Raw genomic sequence first — 16,361 nt, forward strand, 5'->3', positions numbered from 1 at the left:
AATCCATTCATTTTCTGAACCGCTAATCCTCACAGGAGATCGAACCGAAGAACACTTATCTGTGATGCCAACGCACTCACCACTCTACCACCGGACCTCCCTAAATTAAAAAAGGAATTAAAACCAAGTTTATCATACGATAACTAAATGCTATTTTTCACAGACAATAACACCTAAAAATGTATTCTTTCTATTTTCCTTTCCTCAACCAGTCCGAGGTATCCAATGGGAACAAAGTTGGGACTCAACTGGTATGCAAAAATATACAATAACCCCCCCCAGTTTGCGCTTGTTTTAATGTACTCGATAGCCTAAAAGCCCATTTGGTAATCTTTGTAGCTATTACACGGGGCCAAATATGGCGCGCAACGCCATGACTTGCAAAATGATCTTTGTACATTATCCGTAGAATCAAGACGACACGGGGAGACTCTATGGCAGCCGGAGACTCCCACGCGTCCTTTCACGCGCCACTCGTACGTGGATGGTGGCGGTGGCGGCGTGGAAGCGAAGACCCTCGGCTTGTGCCCGCCGCTGAGTGTTTTACATTTTGCTTCCGACAGATTGTGCCTGCGTGGCTTTGGAGAGCGCTACATTTGGTTAAAAGCCATTATTATGCTAATGCGAGGGTGCTCGAGATAATGGCCAGATGAGAGCGACTCCACTGCTTGTGACATAACAGCCCTACTTTATCTCTCTCTCTCTCTCTTTGCGGCTTCTTCCCGTAGACGTTTTTGGCCCATTTTCTGGCCCTGACTCACCTTTCTGGTGGTATTTAACCGGGGCCCGTTCGTATCGCCATTCAATCGGGGTGAACCACTTTAACGCCGTTCTTTTTTGCAAAATATGATGGAAATGGATATGAAAGAACATTGATATCAATGTATTCCTGAATCCTGGCTCAGAACTAAAGTATAAATCAACGTGTGGCCTTCATTGGATCATTTTTGCAATTTTTAGAGCCGAGCTGCTTTATATGCAAACCCACTTTTGTCCAAAACTGCTTAAATGTCTATTTTCTAAAGTATTGTAAAGATTCTAAAACATCTTAGAGGACTACAGCACTTATAAACCAACATTAATTCATTCTCCAAACTGCATGAGCATTTAAACTAATAAAAAAATTTATTTGGAACGAGCGAGCCTGGGCTGGAGCTCCGACGAGAGGAAGTCGGTGGCGACGTCTTTTTCAGGTCACTGGCATTTAAAACGGAAAGACTGTGACGCTGCTGACGGAGGGAAGAAACGGAATGAGGCAGGAAAAAGGGAGCAAAGATGAGGAAAAGAGGAGGAAGAGGAAGAGGAGGAAGAGGAAGAGGAGGAAGAGGAGAGCAATGTAATGCCATGCACATCGAATTTTCCTTAATATGATTTTGTGTTCTGTGTCTATTCAAGTCAGCCCTGATTTGGTTGTGTGTTCTAATCGCATCAGAGGAGGGATTTGCCCAAGCTTTTTCACTGCTGTTTTCTTGCAAAACCCCCCACTAACCACCCTACCAACCCTACCCACCCACCCCCACCTCGCCACCAACCCATCGCTTATTGGAGTTGGCATCAGCCTTGGTGACACAAATCCCCTCTGATAAATTAAAAATGATTGATTCGGCGTCAAAGATGGAAAGTACACCGCGGGGAGCGAGCCAACCAGTGAGCGTCTCTCCCCCTGTGCGTTTTTGCCCGTGCCGCCCGGTGCGGGTAACGCGGAAGGGGATCTCCATCCGTCCCACTACGACACAAGGGTACCTCCCGGACGAGACGGATTCCCGTCGGCCGAAAAGAACGCGAGAAGATGGCGGCGGATCTCCCACGCGCCGAGCTGAAAACGGCGTCAAAACAACGGGCCTCGCCAAGGTGGACGGAAGGCGTGAAATCCCGAGTGTGAAAGAACACGCTGCAAAGATGCGAATAAGTGCGTGTCACGCGGCAGGTCGGACCAATGTGGAGTTTGTCTTCCATTCACTTATTGCTCCTAAAGCAGATGCGCTGACTTTTTGACACACACACACGCGCGCACGGTGTACGCGCACGGTCGGTTGTACGTGCACGGTGTAGGCGCGCAGAAACGGCGGTTGTGGCTTGCTTAGTCTCTCCCAATTAAGAGGAGGAGTGTTGTGGAGGATGGGTGTCGGGGGATTGTGCTTTCTTCTCCTGTGTCAGGTCCCATCACAAAGGCTCCTCATTAGTGTCAACCTCAGCGGTGGCAGCACTTTCTCCTTCCTCGCTCCCGTCTCTCTTTGACTTTGCGCATCTCCCTTTCGTGTCCCCCACCACCACCGCCGTCCCCACCACCACCACCACCAACCCCACTCGTGTTTGACTTCCTCGCACCGCGTTTATTACGGAATATTTCCACAAAAGCGGACGCTGATCACCGCGTCGTGATGCGCTCGAACGTGGCCAAGCAGGTGTCAAGTTGTCTGGAATATTGTCTAGGGCCCCCCAAAAACCTACTTGGACTTTTACAATAAATGAGTAAATGTGCAGGGGGCCTCTACTTGCAAATGCCTCTACTTGCAAATACCTCTACTTGCAAATACCTCTACTTGCAAATACCTCTACTTGCAAATGCTTAATAAATGTAAAATATATATGAAAGACCCAAGTTATAAAGTCACTTCTGAACTAGTTAATTTCGTAAACCGTACAAAGTTGCATAAAAGTTGTCAGACAGTATTTAAAGTTATTCATAAAAAAGTAAAGTATAAATAAGGTCATGTTGAATGTTTTTCTTAAACGCTTCATATTTTTACAGGGTTATCTTCTCCAGTCAACTCGATTAATTATAACTCGTCGCTTTATAGGTTTTTCATGTTTACCCAATTTTCACCTTGGCCACGACGGTTCTTTTGCCGTCCCGCGTTTTTGCGGCAATCGACTGTCGCCGAGTGGAGAGCCGCTTTAAACAAAAGCCAAGGTTGCAAAGTTAGCGCGGATCATTAAACCCCCGGAAAGCTCGGAAGCAACGTCGTCGTCGTCTTCGTCGTCGACTGGCGCCTCGGCGACGTGGCATCGCAGGCAAATAATGATGATAATGATCAATGCTCTGCCGACGCCGCGCCACCGACGACATGTAAACAAGGCGACGGGGGAGTTGGCGTGGAAGCGTGCGGTTCAGAGATCACTGGCAGCGCGGCGAGGACGACTCGCGCGGGAAAAAAAAAAAAGCCAAACAAGATAAAACGAGTCGATTGTTGTTTGTTTGTTGTTGCCGTCGTTCCCCAGAGCAACCATTGCCTTTGCCCCCCACCCCCACTAAACCCTTATGTCCCCCCCCCCCACCCCCCCCGTCCATCTCGCTGCTCCATTAGCGCACGTCCTTTTATTCCTTGTAAATAAAAAGAAATCCCGCTTTGATTTCAAGGAAGTTTCCAGGTTGAGCTACGGTCTCGATCCCAAAGACCTAATCTGGCAACCCTGGCTTTCTCCTTCTGTGCAATTAGCTATCAAAGACATGATAATTAAGCCCCAACACTAGTTTGTACATTTCTCTTGAATTAATAGCGTATCATAACGACATCGTTATTAGCGTTGACATGTCGAAAGGCGCCATGTGTCAAAATCCAGCAAACTTTTGGGCCTCCATTTTCGCTCAAGACCGAATTTGGACGTTTTGGTCCATCGCCGACACGAGGAAACGGGTAGCCCCGCCCCCCTAACGCCTACCTTAGCCACGAGGTTGAGAAAATAAATAAAATGGAAAGACATTTATAGCGGTGGGCGATGGAGGCGAGCGTAAAAGGAAGACTTAGAAGAAGAAGAAGAATCAGAGCGCGGCTGAATTCCCTAATCTCCGAGGAGGCATAAAGTGAACATGCCAAGCACCTTGGGCTCCGGGCGAAAGAGAAAGAGAAAAAAAAAAGAGAGAAAAATAGCGTCGGTTTGGTGATAAATAGGATTTAAGTCGGGGTGACAGCTCTGGTGCGCGCGAGCGAGCGCTTCAATGCACGCCGGCGTCTGGGCGCGTAAACACACGGGCCCCGATACGGGCGTCCTTCCAGCTAGCCTGGCGACTTATCTCTGGGAAACAAAGATGGATGTGTCAGCGTGCTTATTAAAAGTCGCTTTTAGCCCCGACCGCTCTTCAGGAGGAAATCGCTTTCTGCCGGAGATTGACAGAAGAGAAAAGAGAAAACAACATCCTCATTTAAGCAAAACATCTTGGACATGATTGCTCGCTTTAAGCCTGCTGTTCCTATTGAGCTTTTTTTAATTGTTGTTTGCTTTTTTGCCTTTTTTTTTGCTCCAAATTCATAAGCCACGGCTGGAATCTTTAATTACCTTCAATCCTCGTTCCCTTACTTCAAACCGGCCAGTGCGGTTTGGATGCTCTTTTTCTTTGGGAAAACAAGGCGTTGGAGTCAACAAACTTCTCGCGAGCTCGCCGTCGGTTACTCTTTTCGGCGTTCGGAATCAAACCGGGGTCTTATCGGAGTCGATCCTATCTTTTTAAAAGCCTGGGGGAGTTCCAATTCTAACTAAGAACTACGGCTTTAACGCCTACTACTCACACATAGACCGTATGCGCAAACAAATGGTAAGAAATTGTATTTTGCTGTTTAATATATATAGTATAGGGCAGGGGTCTATTAAATGGGGCACAAAGGTACTACACACTCTTTATGCCGTGATGAAGTGCATCAATATTTTGCAGACTTCTAAAACTACTTACTGCTCAGGTTAAAACTACTTACTGCTGAATCAAGTATAACTTGGAATTTTAATGAACTTAAGTGTCTCTAATGATGCCCCCATGAACACCATACACATCTAATATAACCGAGTATATTAAATGGCAAAATAACAACAACACTGTAACTCTAACATTAACAACAACACTAACACTGTAACTGTTACTCTAACACTAACACTGCTGTGTTTTGCTGTTTAATATACTCCACCCCTCCCCATATATACGGAAGGCTCAAAAATCAAAAATCATATCATATATATATATTACTATACGGCAAAATATGGTATCTTTTAATGGCCATCGATTAGCAATATGATTAGTTTCAACAAAATAAACAATAATCTCCGGTTACAGACCGACTTTATTGCACAACTTGGCGTCTTTTCTAGACTGAGCGCAGTACGGTGAAAACACGAAGGACATCTGGCGTCCATCGTTATCGTTTTGCCATCGTGGGATATCTAACTCGGAAGGTCAACCCGAAAACATGCGATTCGCCTATCCCAGTACACCTGGTTCAATCTGGATCTAATTCCACAATAGATGCTATCTAAACAAACGGGAGCTTGAAAATTCCACAATATTGTCAAGTTTACGTGGGAGATAAAGAAAAAAAAACCCGGCGCCGCCAACAAAGCAACAGCGAGATCCCTCCGAGCTCCGCACGGGATTAGCCCAGCGCCGTGGCGAAGACAAAACGCCGCCCCGCGTGTTGCTATTTACATGGCGCTAGAAAAACAAAGGCGGGTTTGCCCGGGAAGCCCGGTCTTCTTAATACTTGGCCAGATGACGGACTCTCTTCATTGCGTATTAGCAGATTAGCCAGATTTTATGAGTCCATCACTCCGCTTGATGTGAATATAGGAATGCCGTCAAGGGGGTGCCGCGTGGGTGTTTTTTCAGCTTATATAGATTTATAATTCAAGACGGGTAAACAATAAGAAAAGGGAAGTGTCAGATGTAACGACGCGCTTTCAAGAGCCACGTTTCCACTGGCGTTGGCTTGAGATTTCATGTAAAGCCGATGCTTTATTTAACAATCCCGCGGCTAAAACTGTCACGTGCTGTACCCCACCAATTGCTGTCATGTTAAAGACAGAACTAGATTAGATTACTTTATTCATCCTGTATTTGGGAAATCTTTACTGTCATGGTAGCGAGAGGGTGAGAATACAGACACAGAAAAAGACATTTTAAACATAAATAAATAGGTCATAAATAAGTAAATAGGCGTATTGCATGAAATATGTATAACAATTTCAATCAAAAAACACAATGGAAGTTGTCAATGTACTTTTGCAACTTTCAAGAAAAGCCAAAAAAATTGAGGCAAATGGCAAAAACACTGCAAGAATTCATCTGAAAATACAGCCAATCATACCGAGCGCCACGTTGAGAGGCGGTTCGTTATGCCATGGGAGATTATGTGGGGCTAACCGAACGGCGGGTACGCGACTCGACCTCGCCCAGTACTTGCCCGGCGACCATGAAGAAAAAGCCTTTTTCAATTCTCCTTCCCCTCTCATGTCCCGCCACGGGACCGGCGGTAATCTCGGGGAGGACGCGAGAGGGAAGACGTGGAGATGGAGAGTGCGCAAAAGTAGCGACAGAAGGCCCGCCAGCGTGGGAGCTCGCCGCTTATGTAAGTCAAACTGGCGGGATTTACCTCTGGCGCGCTCGGACCCAGCCGAGGCTTTCCGTCTAATCGCATGCAAAGCCACAGCAGACGGCAAACGGAGCTCCAAACTCGCAGATCGTATTGGCGATAATACAAAGTGACAATTTTTACGGAGCTGTAAACGGAGACTAAAATCAGGGTTTATAAAAGGATTTCTTTCTCTCAAAGACATATTTTTTCTCAAGGCAAAGCGGATAAAAGTAATGTGAAACATAACGGTTATTTAATACTACATAAATATAGCGCGTCTGCAAGCAATGTACCCAGACAGCATCATACAGCGACATCTACAGAATCTTGAATTTAATGTATCGACTGATTGGGCACCTCATCCACATTGGAGAACATTTTAGACTTTTAAGTGCACCGTATGTGAGTAAATTTGTACCAGAATGGATTTATACAGTTTTTTAATCACTTACTAAGGGGAATTGCAATGATTAATAAGGGTTGAGGTTGCCAGGCATGGACTAATATTTAAAAAAATGGAAAAAGTAGGACTACACAGTTTACAGAGCACCACTAGCTTAGCACATGGAAGCCCTCCATGACACTCATCCCTCAAATAAAAGCACTGTTGTCTGCCAAAAAGAAGCACAAAACACACGCACACACAAACACGGCATCACCAGATGAAGCACGACTCACTAATGTGCCCTTAAGTTCAGGAGAAGCTTAAGGTGAACAATCTCAAAATCTGGCTCCTTCATCTGGCCATGTCCGGGAGGGCACGGCCTCGCACGCCGTCTTACCCAGTCACGTGGACATCTGCCATTCTGACTGGTGTCAGCGCCCGTTCCCTCTGCGTGGCTAATGACCGGCGACACCCGCGTCACCCGGGGCGTCGGTCGGCTCCGAGTGGCGGCCGCCTCGTCCACAAATCAGCGAACACATTGACCTAATCTTTGGGCCTCAGCGTCAACGTCAATGCGGCGGACGGCGGTCGGCGCCAAACGCCTGGCCGTGAGCCAGAAGCGATGGCCGCGGTTGCCGTAGCAACAGGTGCAAAGAAAGCAGAGGGCGCCGGTGGGCTTTGGGAACTTTACCCACAAGTGCCACGGGCAAACTTTGAGCCAGGCGTCAGCACATCCGGATAAAATGACTCCACGCACGCTATGGATCCGCGGTGTGCCGTATATCCTAGACATATTATAAGCAAATGGCCGACTCGGGGCCGACTCCCGCATTTGCGCCGTCCGCTCGCGCCCATTTCATTTTGCCCCCACGCGTGCATTTCCGCCCGCCGCCCTTTTCTATTTCTGTGCGTGTTGCAATGAAAACAAGGGCGCTTTAAAGCCACTCTGCGGCGAAAAGTGGCGCTCTTCTACGGAAAAAAATATCAAAAAATGACAAAGTGACATTGTTTAGCAAAGGATGACTGAAGAGGGTCAAATGCTGGCTCGCAGGCTTTAGATTCGAACATTGTATGGAGGTTATATGGGGAAAAAAAGGGCCCAAGGCGCGTTTTTGTACGAGTCCCAGGTATTATAGGTTATGATTACCTATGGTGAGATAATTCTCAGCTTCATAAAGAGCATGATTACAAGGCGGGCAAGTGTTTGCACATGCACTTTTTGCTTTACATGCGTATGCATAATGGACAATGTACAGTAGGGTCAGAAAATAGGGATGTTTAGGTGAGATCGCGCTTTATTTTGGGGTGACACGAATACAGAAGGGCACTATTGAATGCTTTTGTTTTTCTATTGTCATTATACTATATTATACTATTCAAAAAACAAAGCTTCTTTAAAGCCAATGCACAAAAATCCAGCATCCTCCCTCCAGGCTACATTTACTGTAGACTTAAGTACGTGAATGGACGCTACATTTACTGTAGACTTAGGTATGTGAACATTTTCTGGACTAGAACTTACACTTTTCTTAAATTTAATTCATAGATGTCAACATTTTGTGTAGGGTTTCATCTCTATTTTTAAATAAATGACTGCATTGTCTTGCATTATGGCGTTTCGTGCATGCCAAGTCTAATTTGTGCACATATAAGTTGTACCCTCCATTCAATCATCTTTTTTTTTTGGTAACAAATACGACGTCTATGGGAGAAAATACGGTATTTACACTTTTTTTCCCCCTCATTGCATATTCTGGCGTAACCTATAGTCCGTTTCGAGGGTTAATTTGCCTTTTCCAAGGAGAAATTTGACTGACAACCGTCGTACTGCGCCCTTCGACCCACCCCAAATAAGTCATTTGAGTTGAGCACAAGCTCACAGAATCCATCGAGCCAAAGATCCGTTTGGAGGGCCGTGGTACTTTCTCCACAGTGAGAAAAAAAAATGATGCGATGGAAGAGAGTAAGAGAGCCTCTGGGCCTTCAGGAGATTAAAGCTTTATTGCGTTGAGACTTTCCAACTGACATCCACGCTGTAATGTCAACAGCCGACCTCGCGCGAGCTAAAGAAAGCAATAATAAACCCGAGTCGGCGGCCGATAGAAAGAAAAGAGAAAATCCGGGAGAACGCCGAAGGTCAAAGTGGCAATGTTTCACGCGGAGGTGGCGCTCAGGTGGTGAGAGAGAGAGAGAAAAAGCACTGCCAGTAAACACAGAAAAAAAACATGTCTGGGAGTCCAGCGGGTGAGAAGAAGGAAGGAAGAGAGGGAAGGTTTTTTTATGTAATGTCCCCGATGGGAGGGAGGTCTTTTCCTCTGCCCACGTCAGCCCGCCGACACAAACGTTGGGGGTCTGTCCGGCGTGGGAGAGACATTTAGGAAAACCCAAAAGAGAACAAAGTGACGGTGGGTGGGGAGGAGAAAAAGAGATAGAAAGAGAGAGAGTGTGAGGTAGTCCCTCGCCCCCTCAACCCGGCGACTGTGGAGATCCTGACTGCCGTTGCCAACCAGCCACCCACCCACCCACAGAGCAACAGTAGCCAGGGGAGCCCTGCCAGCCTCCCCGCCGGCCTCCCTGCCGGCCGGCCTGCCTATCCTCCTACTCAGCAGAATCACGCCGCACCTGCCCACCCGCCCACCACCCGGCGACTGACTACCTATTACCTCACCTAACCCCTCACACATACTGATTCATCCATGATGAGGGAAATGAATTCAGATACAAAGCAGCGGCATTCAACAAGGAGGTGTGGCGAGTCATCGCTAAGTTTCGTTTAAGGTCTCGTGTCGTATGTCGGCGAAGGAATGGCGAAGGAGCCAATCAAGTCAATTTACCGGCAACCTCATTGCAAAGGGAAACAAATCCCACAAAAAAGGCTAGAAAATGGCTCATAATAAACAACAACAAAAATGGTATATATTAATGACTGAAAGATGTAAAAATGGCTTAAAAAGTCTCATAATAAACAACAACAACAACAATGGTGTATAATAATGACTGAAAGATGTAAAAACGGATAAAACAAGCCTCATAATAAACAACAACAATAGTATATAATAATGACTGAAAGATGTATATTACTGCCATGAGGGCTTCCATTTTGAGCCCCGCGATTTCTCCAATGACTCAAAGAGTTTGTACGGTCAAGAAAAGATGGAGCGACAGGTTCGTCCGAAAGATAAATCCCGTATATGAGGAAAAAGCTTTTCTTGCTTCTTTCTTTTTGCTTACAAATGTTTAATTGGTCAAAGTGACGGCGCGCATACAAGATTGGCAAGATTACGTCGGAGAAAACCCCATTAAAGTTACATCAACACTGGAATATTCATGAAGCCATAGCAAGGTTATATTTCATTATTCAACACTGTACTTGCAGAGTGTGTGTGTGAGTGTGTGTGTTGATGCGGACTAACCTCGCCAAGTGCCAGATGTGGGCGGCAAAGGGCTTTCCCAAAAACACGTTTAAAAGCCAAAAATATTTGCAGACGGCTGAACTGGTGGTGGAGTGTTAAGCACGCACGCCTCGCAGTTATATCATCAAGGGTTCAATCCCCAATGGTGGGGAATATACATTGATATATAGGTCTACATGAGTTTTCTCTGTGTACTTCAGTTACCTTCCACAGAGTAATAATAAATGTAGCAACCATACTTTATGCAGTAATGCGTGTATTTTAACTTATTAAAGATAAGATATGCTACTGGCTTAAAACATTGCCATTAAAAGTGAATAAAAACACTATTAATCCATTTTCATATGTGCATATGGCGAGGAAAATAGATATTTTGGTGTCATTTGTTCGGGAAAATAATAATCACAGATGAAATAGATTCAATTGAGTCTGCTATTAAATGTTATCAACTTTGTTCCTGTTTATTTTCTAAATGTAAGCACTTCTAAATCAATTTGCATCAAATTTTTATTCTTGCTTTTTTCCTTGTGCTTTGATATGCTATATTTATGTGTTTTGAACATTCCAAGTGTCTCAAAGGGAGCAACAAAACCAGAATTTGTTTGGAGATGAAAACAAGTCCAGAAGCTCAATTCTAAAGGGATCGCCAGAAAAATGTCATTATTTGTATTATGTTCCATTTAAGATGTCTTAAAAAGACCAGTGGCAAGCAAAAATAACACAAAGGCCACATAAACAAGTTGTCCATGAAAAAAACAACATTTTTTCATGTCCCTTTGATTGCCCTGCATTAGTATTTATTGCAATTTCCATAAATGTCCACCCCACAAAATGGGAATCAATAGCATAACATTACAGCAGAGTCGGATGCTAAATGGAGTGGAAAAGTATGTCGGAATGTATTTCCAAAAAGCAGCTCTCTATTCTTATGTCAGTGAATGTGCAAAGCCCAGTACTATACTTCAAATCCATATCTCAAATCTAGCCAATGCGCTAAGTTGCACTTAGTAAGCTTTGTTCGTGGAAAGTATGCACGCGTACGATATCAAAAGATCTCTGGCGATGGCTCGCAGCAACAAAAATAAAAAAAGGGGGTGTTGGAAGGGGGGGGGGGGGTTAACTTGGATGTGCCCCCTTGTTAAACCTCCCTGCGCGGAAAGCACTCCGGGGAAAGGATATCCTCTCGTCTGAGCGTGTAATGCAGAAAGTTGCCAACCCGGAATTCACCCCCCCCAAACTCCACCCGTGGCCATGCCGCCCAGCCCCCACCCCCACCGCCCCGGCGCCACCCCCACCAGCAACTGCAATTTGTCTCGGTTATGTAAAAGGCGAGGCAAAGAAGATGGGAAAAGTCCCCCGAGAGCAACCTTGTCATCTTCCATTAAACAGCACCCCAGGTCTGACTAAACACCGGCTCATTAATAAACTAAGAGCGGTTAAGAATAGACCACCAGTATTTGCAACTTTGCCTTCCTTCCACTTCCGACAATAGTTCGTATCTACGAATGGGCTCGGACGGGAAACTGACCAACGTCTGCCCCATTTGGCCTTGGGACACTTCAGCACCATGGAGAGCGCTGCCCTATATGTGTATCAGCGTGTTTGTGTCAGTGCGTGAGTGCGTGCAAACCTGCATTTTTTTAAGAAGCTCAGCATTTCTAACATGTACAATAGGCATTTCAAACCTACCTGTTAAATAGGCATTTCCAACATGTAAAATGGAGCATTTCAAACCTGAAAATGGGCATTTGCAACATATACATTGGGCATTTGTATCTCGGGCAATGGGCAAGTCAAATGGGGCATATCTAACATGTAAAAGGGGCATTTCTATCATATATATTGGGCATTTGTATCTTGTGCACTGGGCAAGTCAAATGGGGCATATCTAAAATATAAAATGGGCATTTATAACTTGAAAAAGGGGCATATCTAAAATGTGAAAGGGAACATTTCTAACATGCAAAATGGGCATTTCTAACGTAAAATGGGGCATATCTAAAATGGGGCATTCATAACTTGGAACATGGTCATTTCTAACATGTAAAATGGGGCATTCGTAACTTGGAAAAGGGGCATTTCTAACATGTAAAATGGGCATATATATCATGTAGATGGGGCATTTCTAACATGTAAAATGGGCATATATATCATGTAGATGGGGCATTTCTAACATGTAAAGGGGAACATTTTTAACATGTAAAAGGGAACATTTCTAACATGTAAAAGGGAACATTTCTAACATGTAAAAGGGAACATTTCTAACATGTAAAAGGGAACATTTTCTGACATGTAAAATGGGGCATTTATAACTTGTAAACTGGGTATATCTAACTTGTAAAACAGGGCATATCTAACATGTAAAATGGGGCATTGCTAACATATAAACTGGGGCCTTTCTAACTTGTAAAATGGGCATATCTAAACCCATCCAGCCAACACCTCGAATAGGTTGCCAGTCAACAACAAGCCACAAGGTGGCGCTCACACTAACAACTCCCGTACGCAATGTCTTACCGTGTGTCCATCGCTATGTCAATCTGTCTGTCTGTTTGTCCCCTTCCTCATCATCAGTCTGGGCTCTTTCGCGCATCCTCTTCCTCGGCGCACATGTATCATGGCGACTCCTCCTCTTCCTCCCCATCAGCAAACATTTCCAAGCGTGCTCACCTCATTGCTCCCATAAACACTACTTTTCTGCCCTCGTTTTTGATCTTTCTCTTTTCTAAGCACATGCATCCATCGTGCTGACTACTTTAAGCCATCGGATGGAACACTTTTTACTCGTTTCCCTAAAGGGCAGATGGATTTCCTCTCGTGCGCCTGCAGAGAAAGAAAGATGAGCTGAATTGCAAACCTCCCGAAAGAGTTGTAAAAAGGATACTAGGAAAATAAAGATGGCGTTGCGCTACTTTTTTTGCAAAAGAAAAACGGAATGCATACCTTAGATTTGTCCCAGCATGTATTTGAGCTGGGATTTGATGATTTAGATCGTGTTTAGTTGCATAAATTAAGGCGTCTTCCAAAACACAGCGTTTCCTGAGAGAACGAGGAACAGGTGTGTGACGTGAGTCAGTGATTGGGTGAGGGCACGAGAGACCAGTCCACCAATCAGAATGTCAACAAGCCACATAGTGGGGAAAACTGCAACAAAATAACAATATAAAAGCCAAACTAAACCTAAAATAAAAATGCATCCTCTTTTACTAAATTCTGGTCATTATGACAAATACTAAGCTAAGAAAAAAATAATATACATTGTGAAGAAATGTACAGCTGCAAAGTGTTTTGTTTTTGTCAGCTGAATGCATGTGTACAACAATGGATGTTTTTCTAAGGTAAACTCATCAAAAAGTGTCGGGGAACTCCTGGAGGCTGTGAAGGTCGAAATCTCCACCCCTGTTTCGTGGCCAATTGTCTGAATGCCCAATCCAGTGGAGAAGGCCAGGGTGGGAAAGTGGCTGGAATTTGTTTTTCCTGAAACAAAAGCCATTTTTAAAGAAAAAAAAGGACATTCATTGATGATGCTCCCAAATTCAGCTTGGCTAATTTTGCACAATTGTTGGACTGAACCCAAAACTTGACTTTTCTGGCCTTAAAGTGATGCAAAATCATCTACAACATCATCATACATTTATTACAGAAGAAAAAAAATGCCATATTTTACACTGCATGCAGTGACACTGTACTGACGCTAGAGGGGAGGTCATGACCCTTCCCCAAAATCAGCCTTGGAGCATATTGGTCAATTCTACTCTTACTTGAAGTGGAAACATCTAAACAACTGGCAATATAATTAATTTTTTTTCTTCAAATCAGGGCCCCCTGAATAGATTGCACCCTGGCCAGTCGCCCACATCGCCCGTGACATAACCCCGCCCCGGCCAGATAACAGGAAGACATGGCATCTCGCGGGAAGCGGCGTCCCTCCGGCAGTCGGAAAAATTCCGACAGCCAGCTTTGAAAAAAAAGGGAGAGAGAGAGGGGGGGGAGCTGTGAAGTTGTCAGCCCAGGAGAAATGGAAGAAGAAATGAGAAGCGAAAAGATGAGAAAAGATGAGATGAGATGAGATGATGCTCGGGAGGTGAGCCAACCTTCCTGTTCACTTGACCCTTCCAATTACCACAGCGACGGTTAATTAGTGCCGAGGTGAGCTCTGATAATTACCACATTCTGTCTCGGACAAAGGCGGCGCGCGCACGCAGAGCCGTTGCCACGGATACGTCCCCGTCTCGGCTGAGGATGGAAATAGATGAAAGAGTTTGGGAAAAGAAAAAGAAGAAGAAGGAGAAGAAGAAGAAGGAGGAGGAGGAGAAAGAGCGCAGACGCAGAAGGCAAACAAAAGCGCTACAAAGGCAAAGCCACAAGTAACAACGTTTAGTTGGCACGGGGCGCTTGGCGCCGTCTCATCCGCGTTAACAACTATCTCTGTCAAGGAATGACACTTGAAACGCTCGTCATCAGGTGCATTACTGAGGGAAGCGCTTCCATCCTTCCGCCTTCGGTGGAACACACAAAAATATAACGGGAAAAGAACGCGGCTGTTTGCAACAAGTTCACCGAGTGCAGTAGGCTACGTAAAATAGTATTTTATGATCCAATCGCACCCTTGTGAAATACAAGCAATTAGTTAAAAGTGGGTGAACACGTGGGGCTTGCAGCTCTGGGGTCGTGGGTTTGATTCCCAGTTGGGTTCTCTCCCAGCTTGCGTTGGTTTTCTCTGGGTGTTCTGGTTCCTTCCCACATCCCCAAAACATACATGCTAGCTAATTGAACATTCTAAACTGCCCAATCCTAGCCATGATTGGTTGTCCTTTGTCTCATGCTGCCTTGTGATTGGCTGTCATTTAAACCAGGGTGTCCTCCACCTGCTGCCCACAGATGGCTCCAGCACTCCCAAGACTCTCGTGAGGATAACTGGTTTGGAAAATGAATGAATGAATATTAAAATGGCCTCTACAACAGCACAAATGAAACAAATTAAGTTATTTTTCCCCATAAAAAGTGTCCTATACCTTTAAATGATATTAGAAAACATATTTAATCAAGTGCTTCTTTCATTTCATATTAAGCAATAGTTGAAGATTACATGGCAATATTTGCCAGGCAGAATGAATTTGAAATTGAATTTGTTATTCATAGATGATGGCGAGGCACCAGACGACGTACACGCGAGCGACGGCATATTGCCTGCTGCGGAAGAAAAAAAAAGGAAAAAAATCAAGGCAAACACGCTGACAATAATGAGAAATACTGTGAAAAGCAAAGTTTCCTCTGCGAGGAAGTTGTTGCTCTATAAGTAGAGCCCAAAATAATAATAATAATAATAATAATAAAGCAGCAGCAGCACCCGGAGAAAAAGCGACAGCTGACATCATCTCCATCCCCCCCGCGCACCCAACATGGCATCTTGCTTTTGTCTCCGAGTAAATCTTTTAAAACACAAAACCAAGAGGCGTGCTCAACTTTCTTTTTTTCCTCCTCACACGAAAACAAAAGATGAGACAAGCTTCCAATTAATGTGAAACATATTTTTAAACTAGCGTAATGTCTGCCTGTTTTATTTAGATGGAAAAATATGACTTCACTCTAACTCCACAATAATCATTCTACTATTTTTTGACACTATTTCAAAGGTATTCATTACCATTTGTTAGCATTGTTAGTCACTCTTGGACTATAATATGAATATATAAATACCTTTAAAGCTTAAAAAGTCATCATTATCATTTTTGAAGAAGCTTGTTTAATGAGATATTGCATTAAAACCCTTATTTTCACTCTCAGAACATATGGAAAAATAATACATTTTCCTATTGTACCTGTAGTGGTACATGACATTACCATATTAACTTTTTTAGTCATTAAAAAAAATGTAAAACCTCATTTTGATGTGACATTCTTTCATAATTCAGCCATTTGCTGCATTCTACAGATATCTAAATATATAAACATCTCCCTATTGTAGGCGACGTGTTATATAAGCTGTCGAGATGCGTACATCCCAGAAGCAGACATCATCGGTGGTTACACTTTAGCAGCCCCCCCTCAAAGGTCACGTTTTAAGGGAAACGAGATGACCTTAGGGCCCGCCCGACTGGAAAGGCTCATATTCGGGGAAAGTCTTCGGATATTCCAGCAAAACAGATGGTGCAGCCCCCCCTGAATGTCGTCCTCTCCAATCTGCTTACAGTTTGCAACATCTCGGATATTTTAAGGGCTACG

The 16,361-nt window shown here is 44.4% G+C and overlaps 1 protein-coding gene across 1 annotated transcript in view; it reads right to left on the minus strand.

Annotated features, from left to right (window-relative positions):
• The window catches only part of LOC144207736 (uncharacterized), a 77,826-nt gene extending 64,653 nt beyond the window's left edge, over positions 1-13,173 (minus strand). The window contains exons 1-2 of the mRNA XM_077733374.1: positions 13,080-13,173; positions 12,654-12,959 (exon numbers count right to left, since the gene is read on the minus strand). The gene's annotated coding sequence lies outside the window, so the exon portion shown is untranslated. The remainder of the gene's footprint in view (positions 1-12,653; positions 12,960-13,079) is intronic.
• Between the last annotated feature and the right edge of the window lie 3,188 nt (positions 13,174-16,361).

Source organism: Stigmatopora nigra, chromosome 14, assembly GCF_051989575.1.
Source record: "Stigmatopora nigra isolate UIUO_SnigA chromosome 14, RoL_Snig_1.1, whole genome shotgun sequence".
Lineage (NCBI taxonomy): Eukaryota > Metazoa > Chordata > Actinopteri > Syngnathiformes > Syngnathidae > Stigmatopora > Stigmatopora nigra.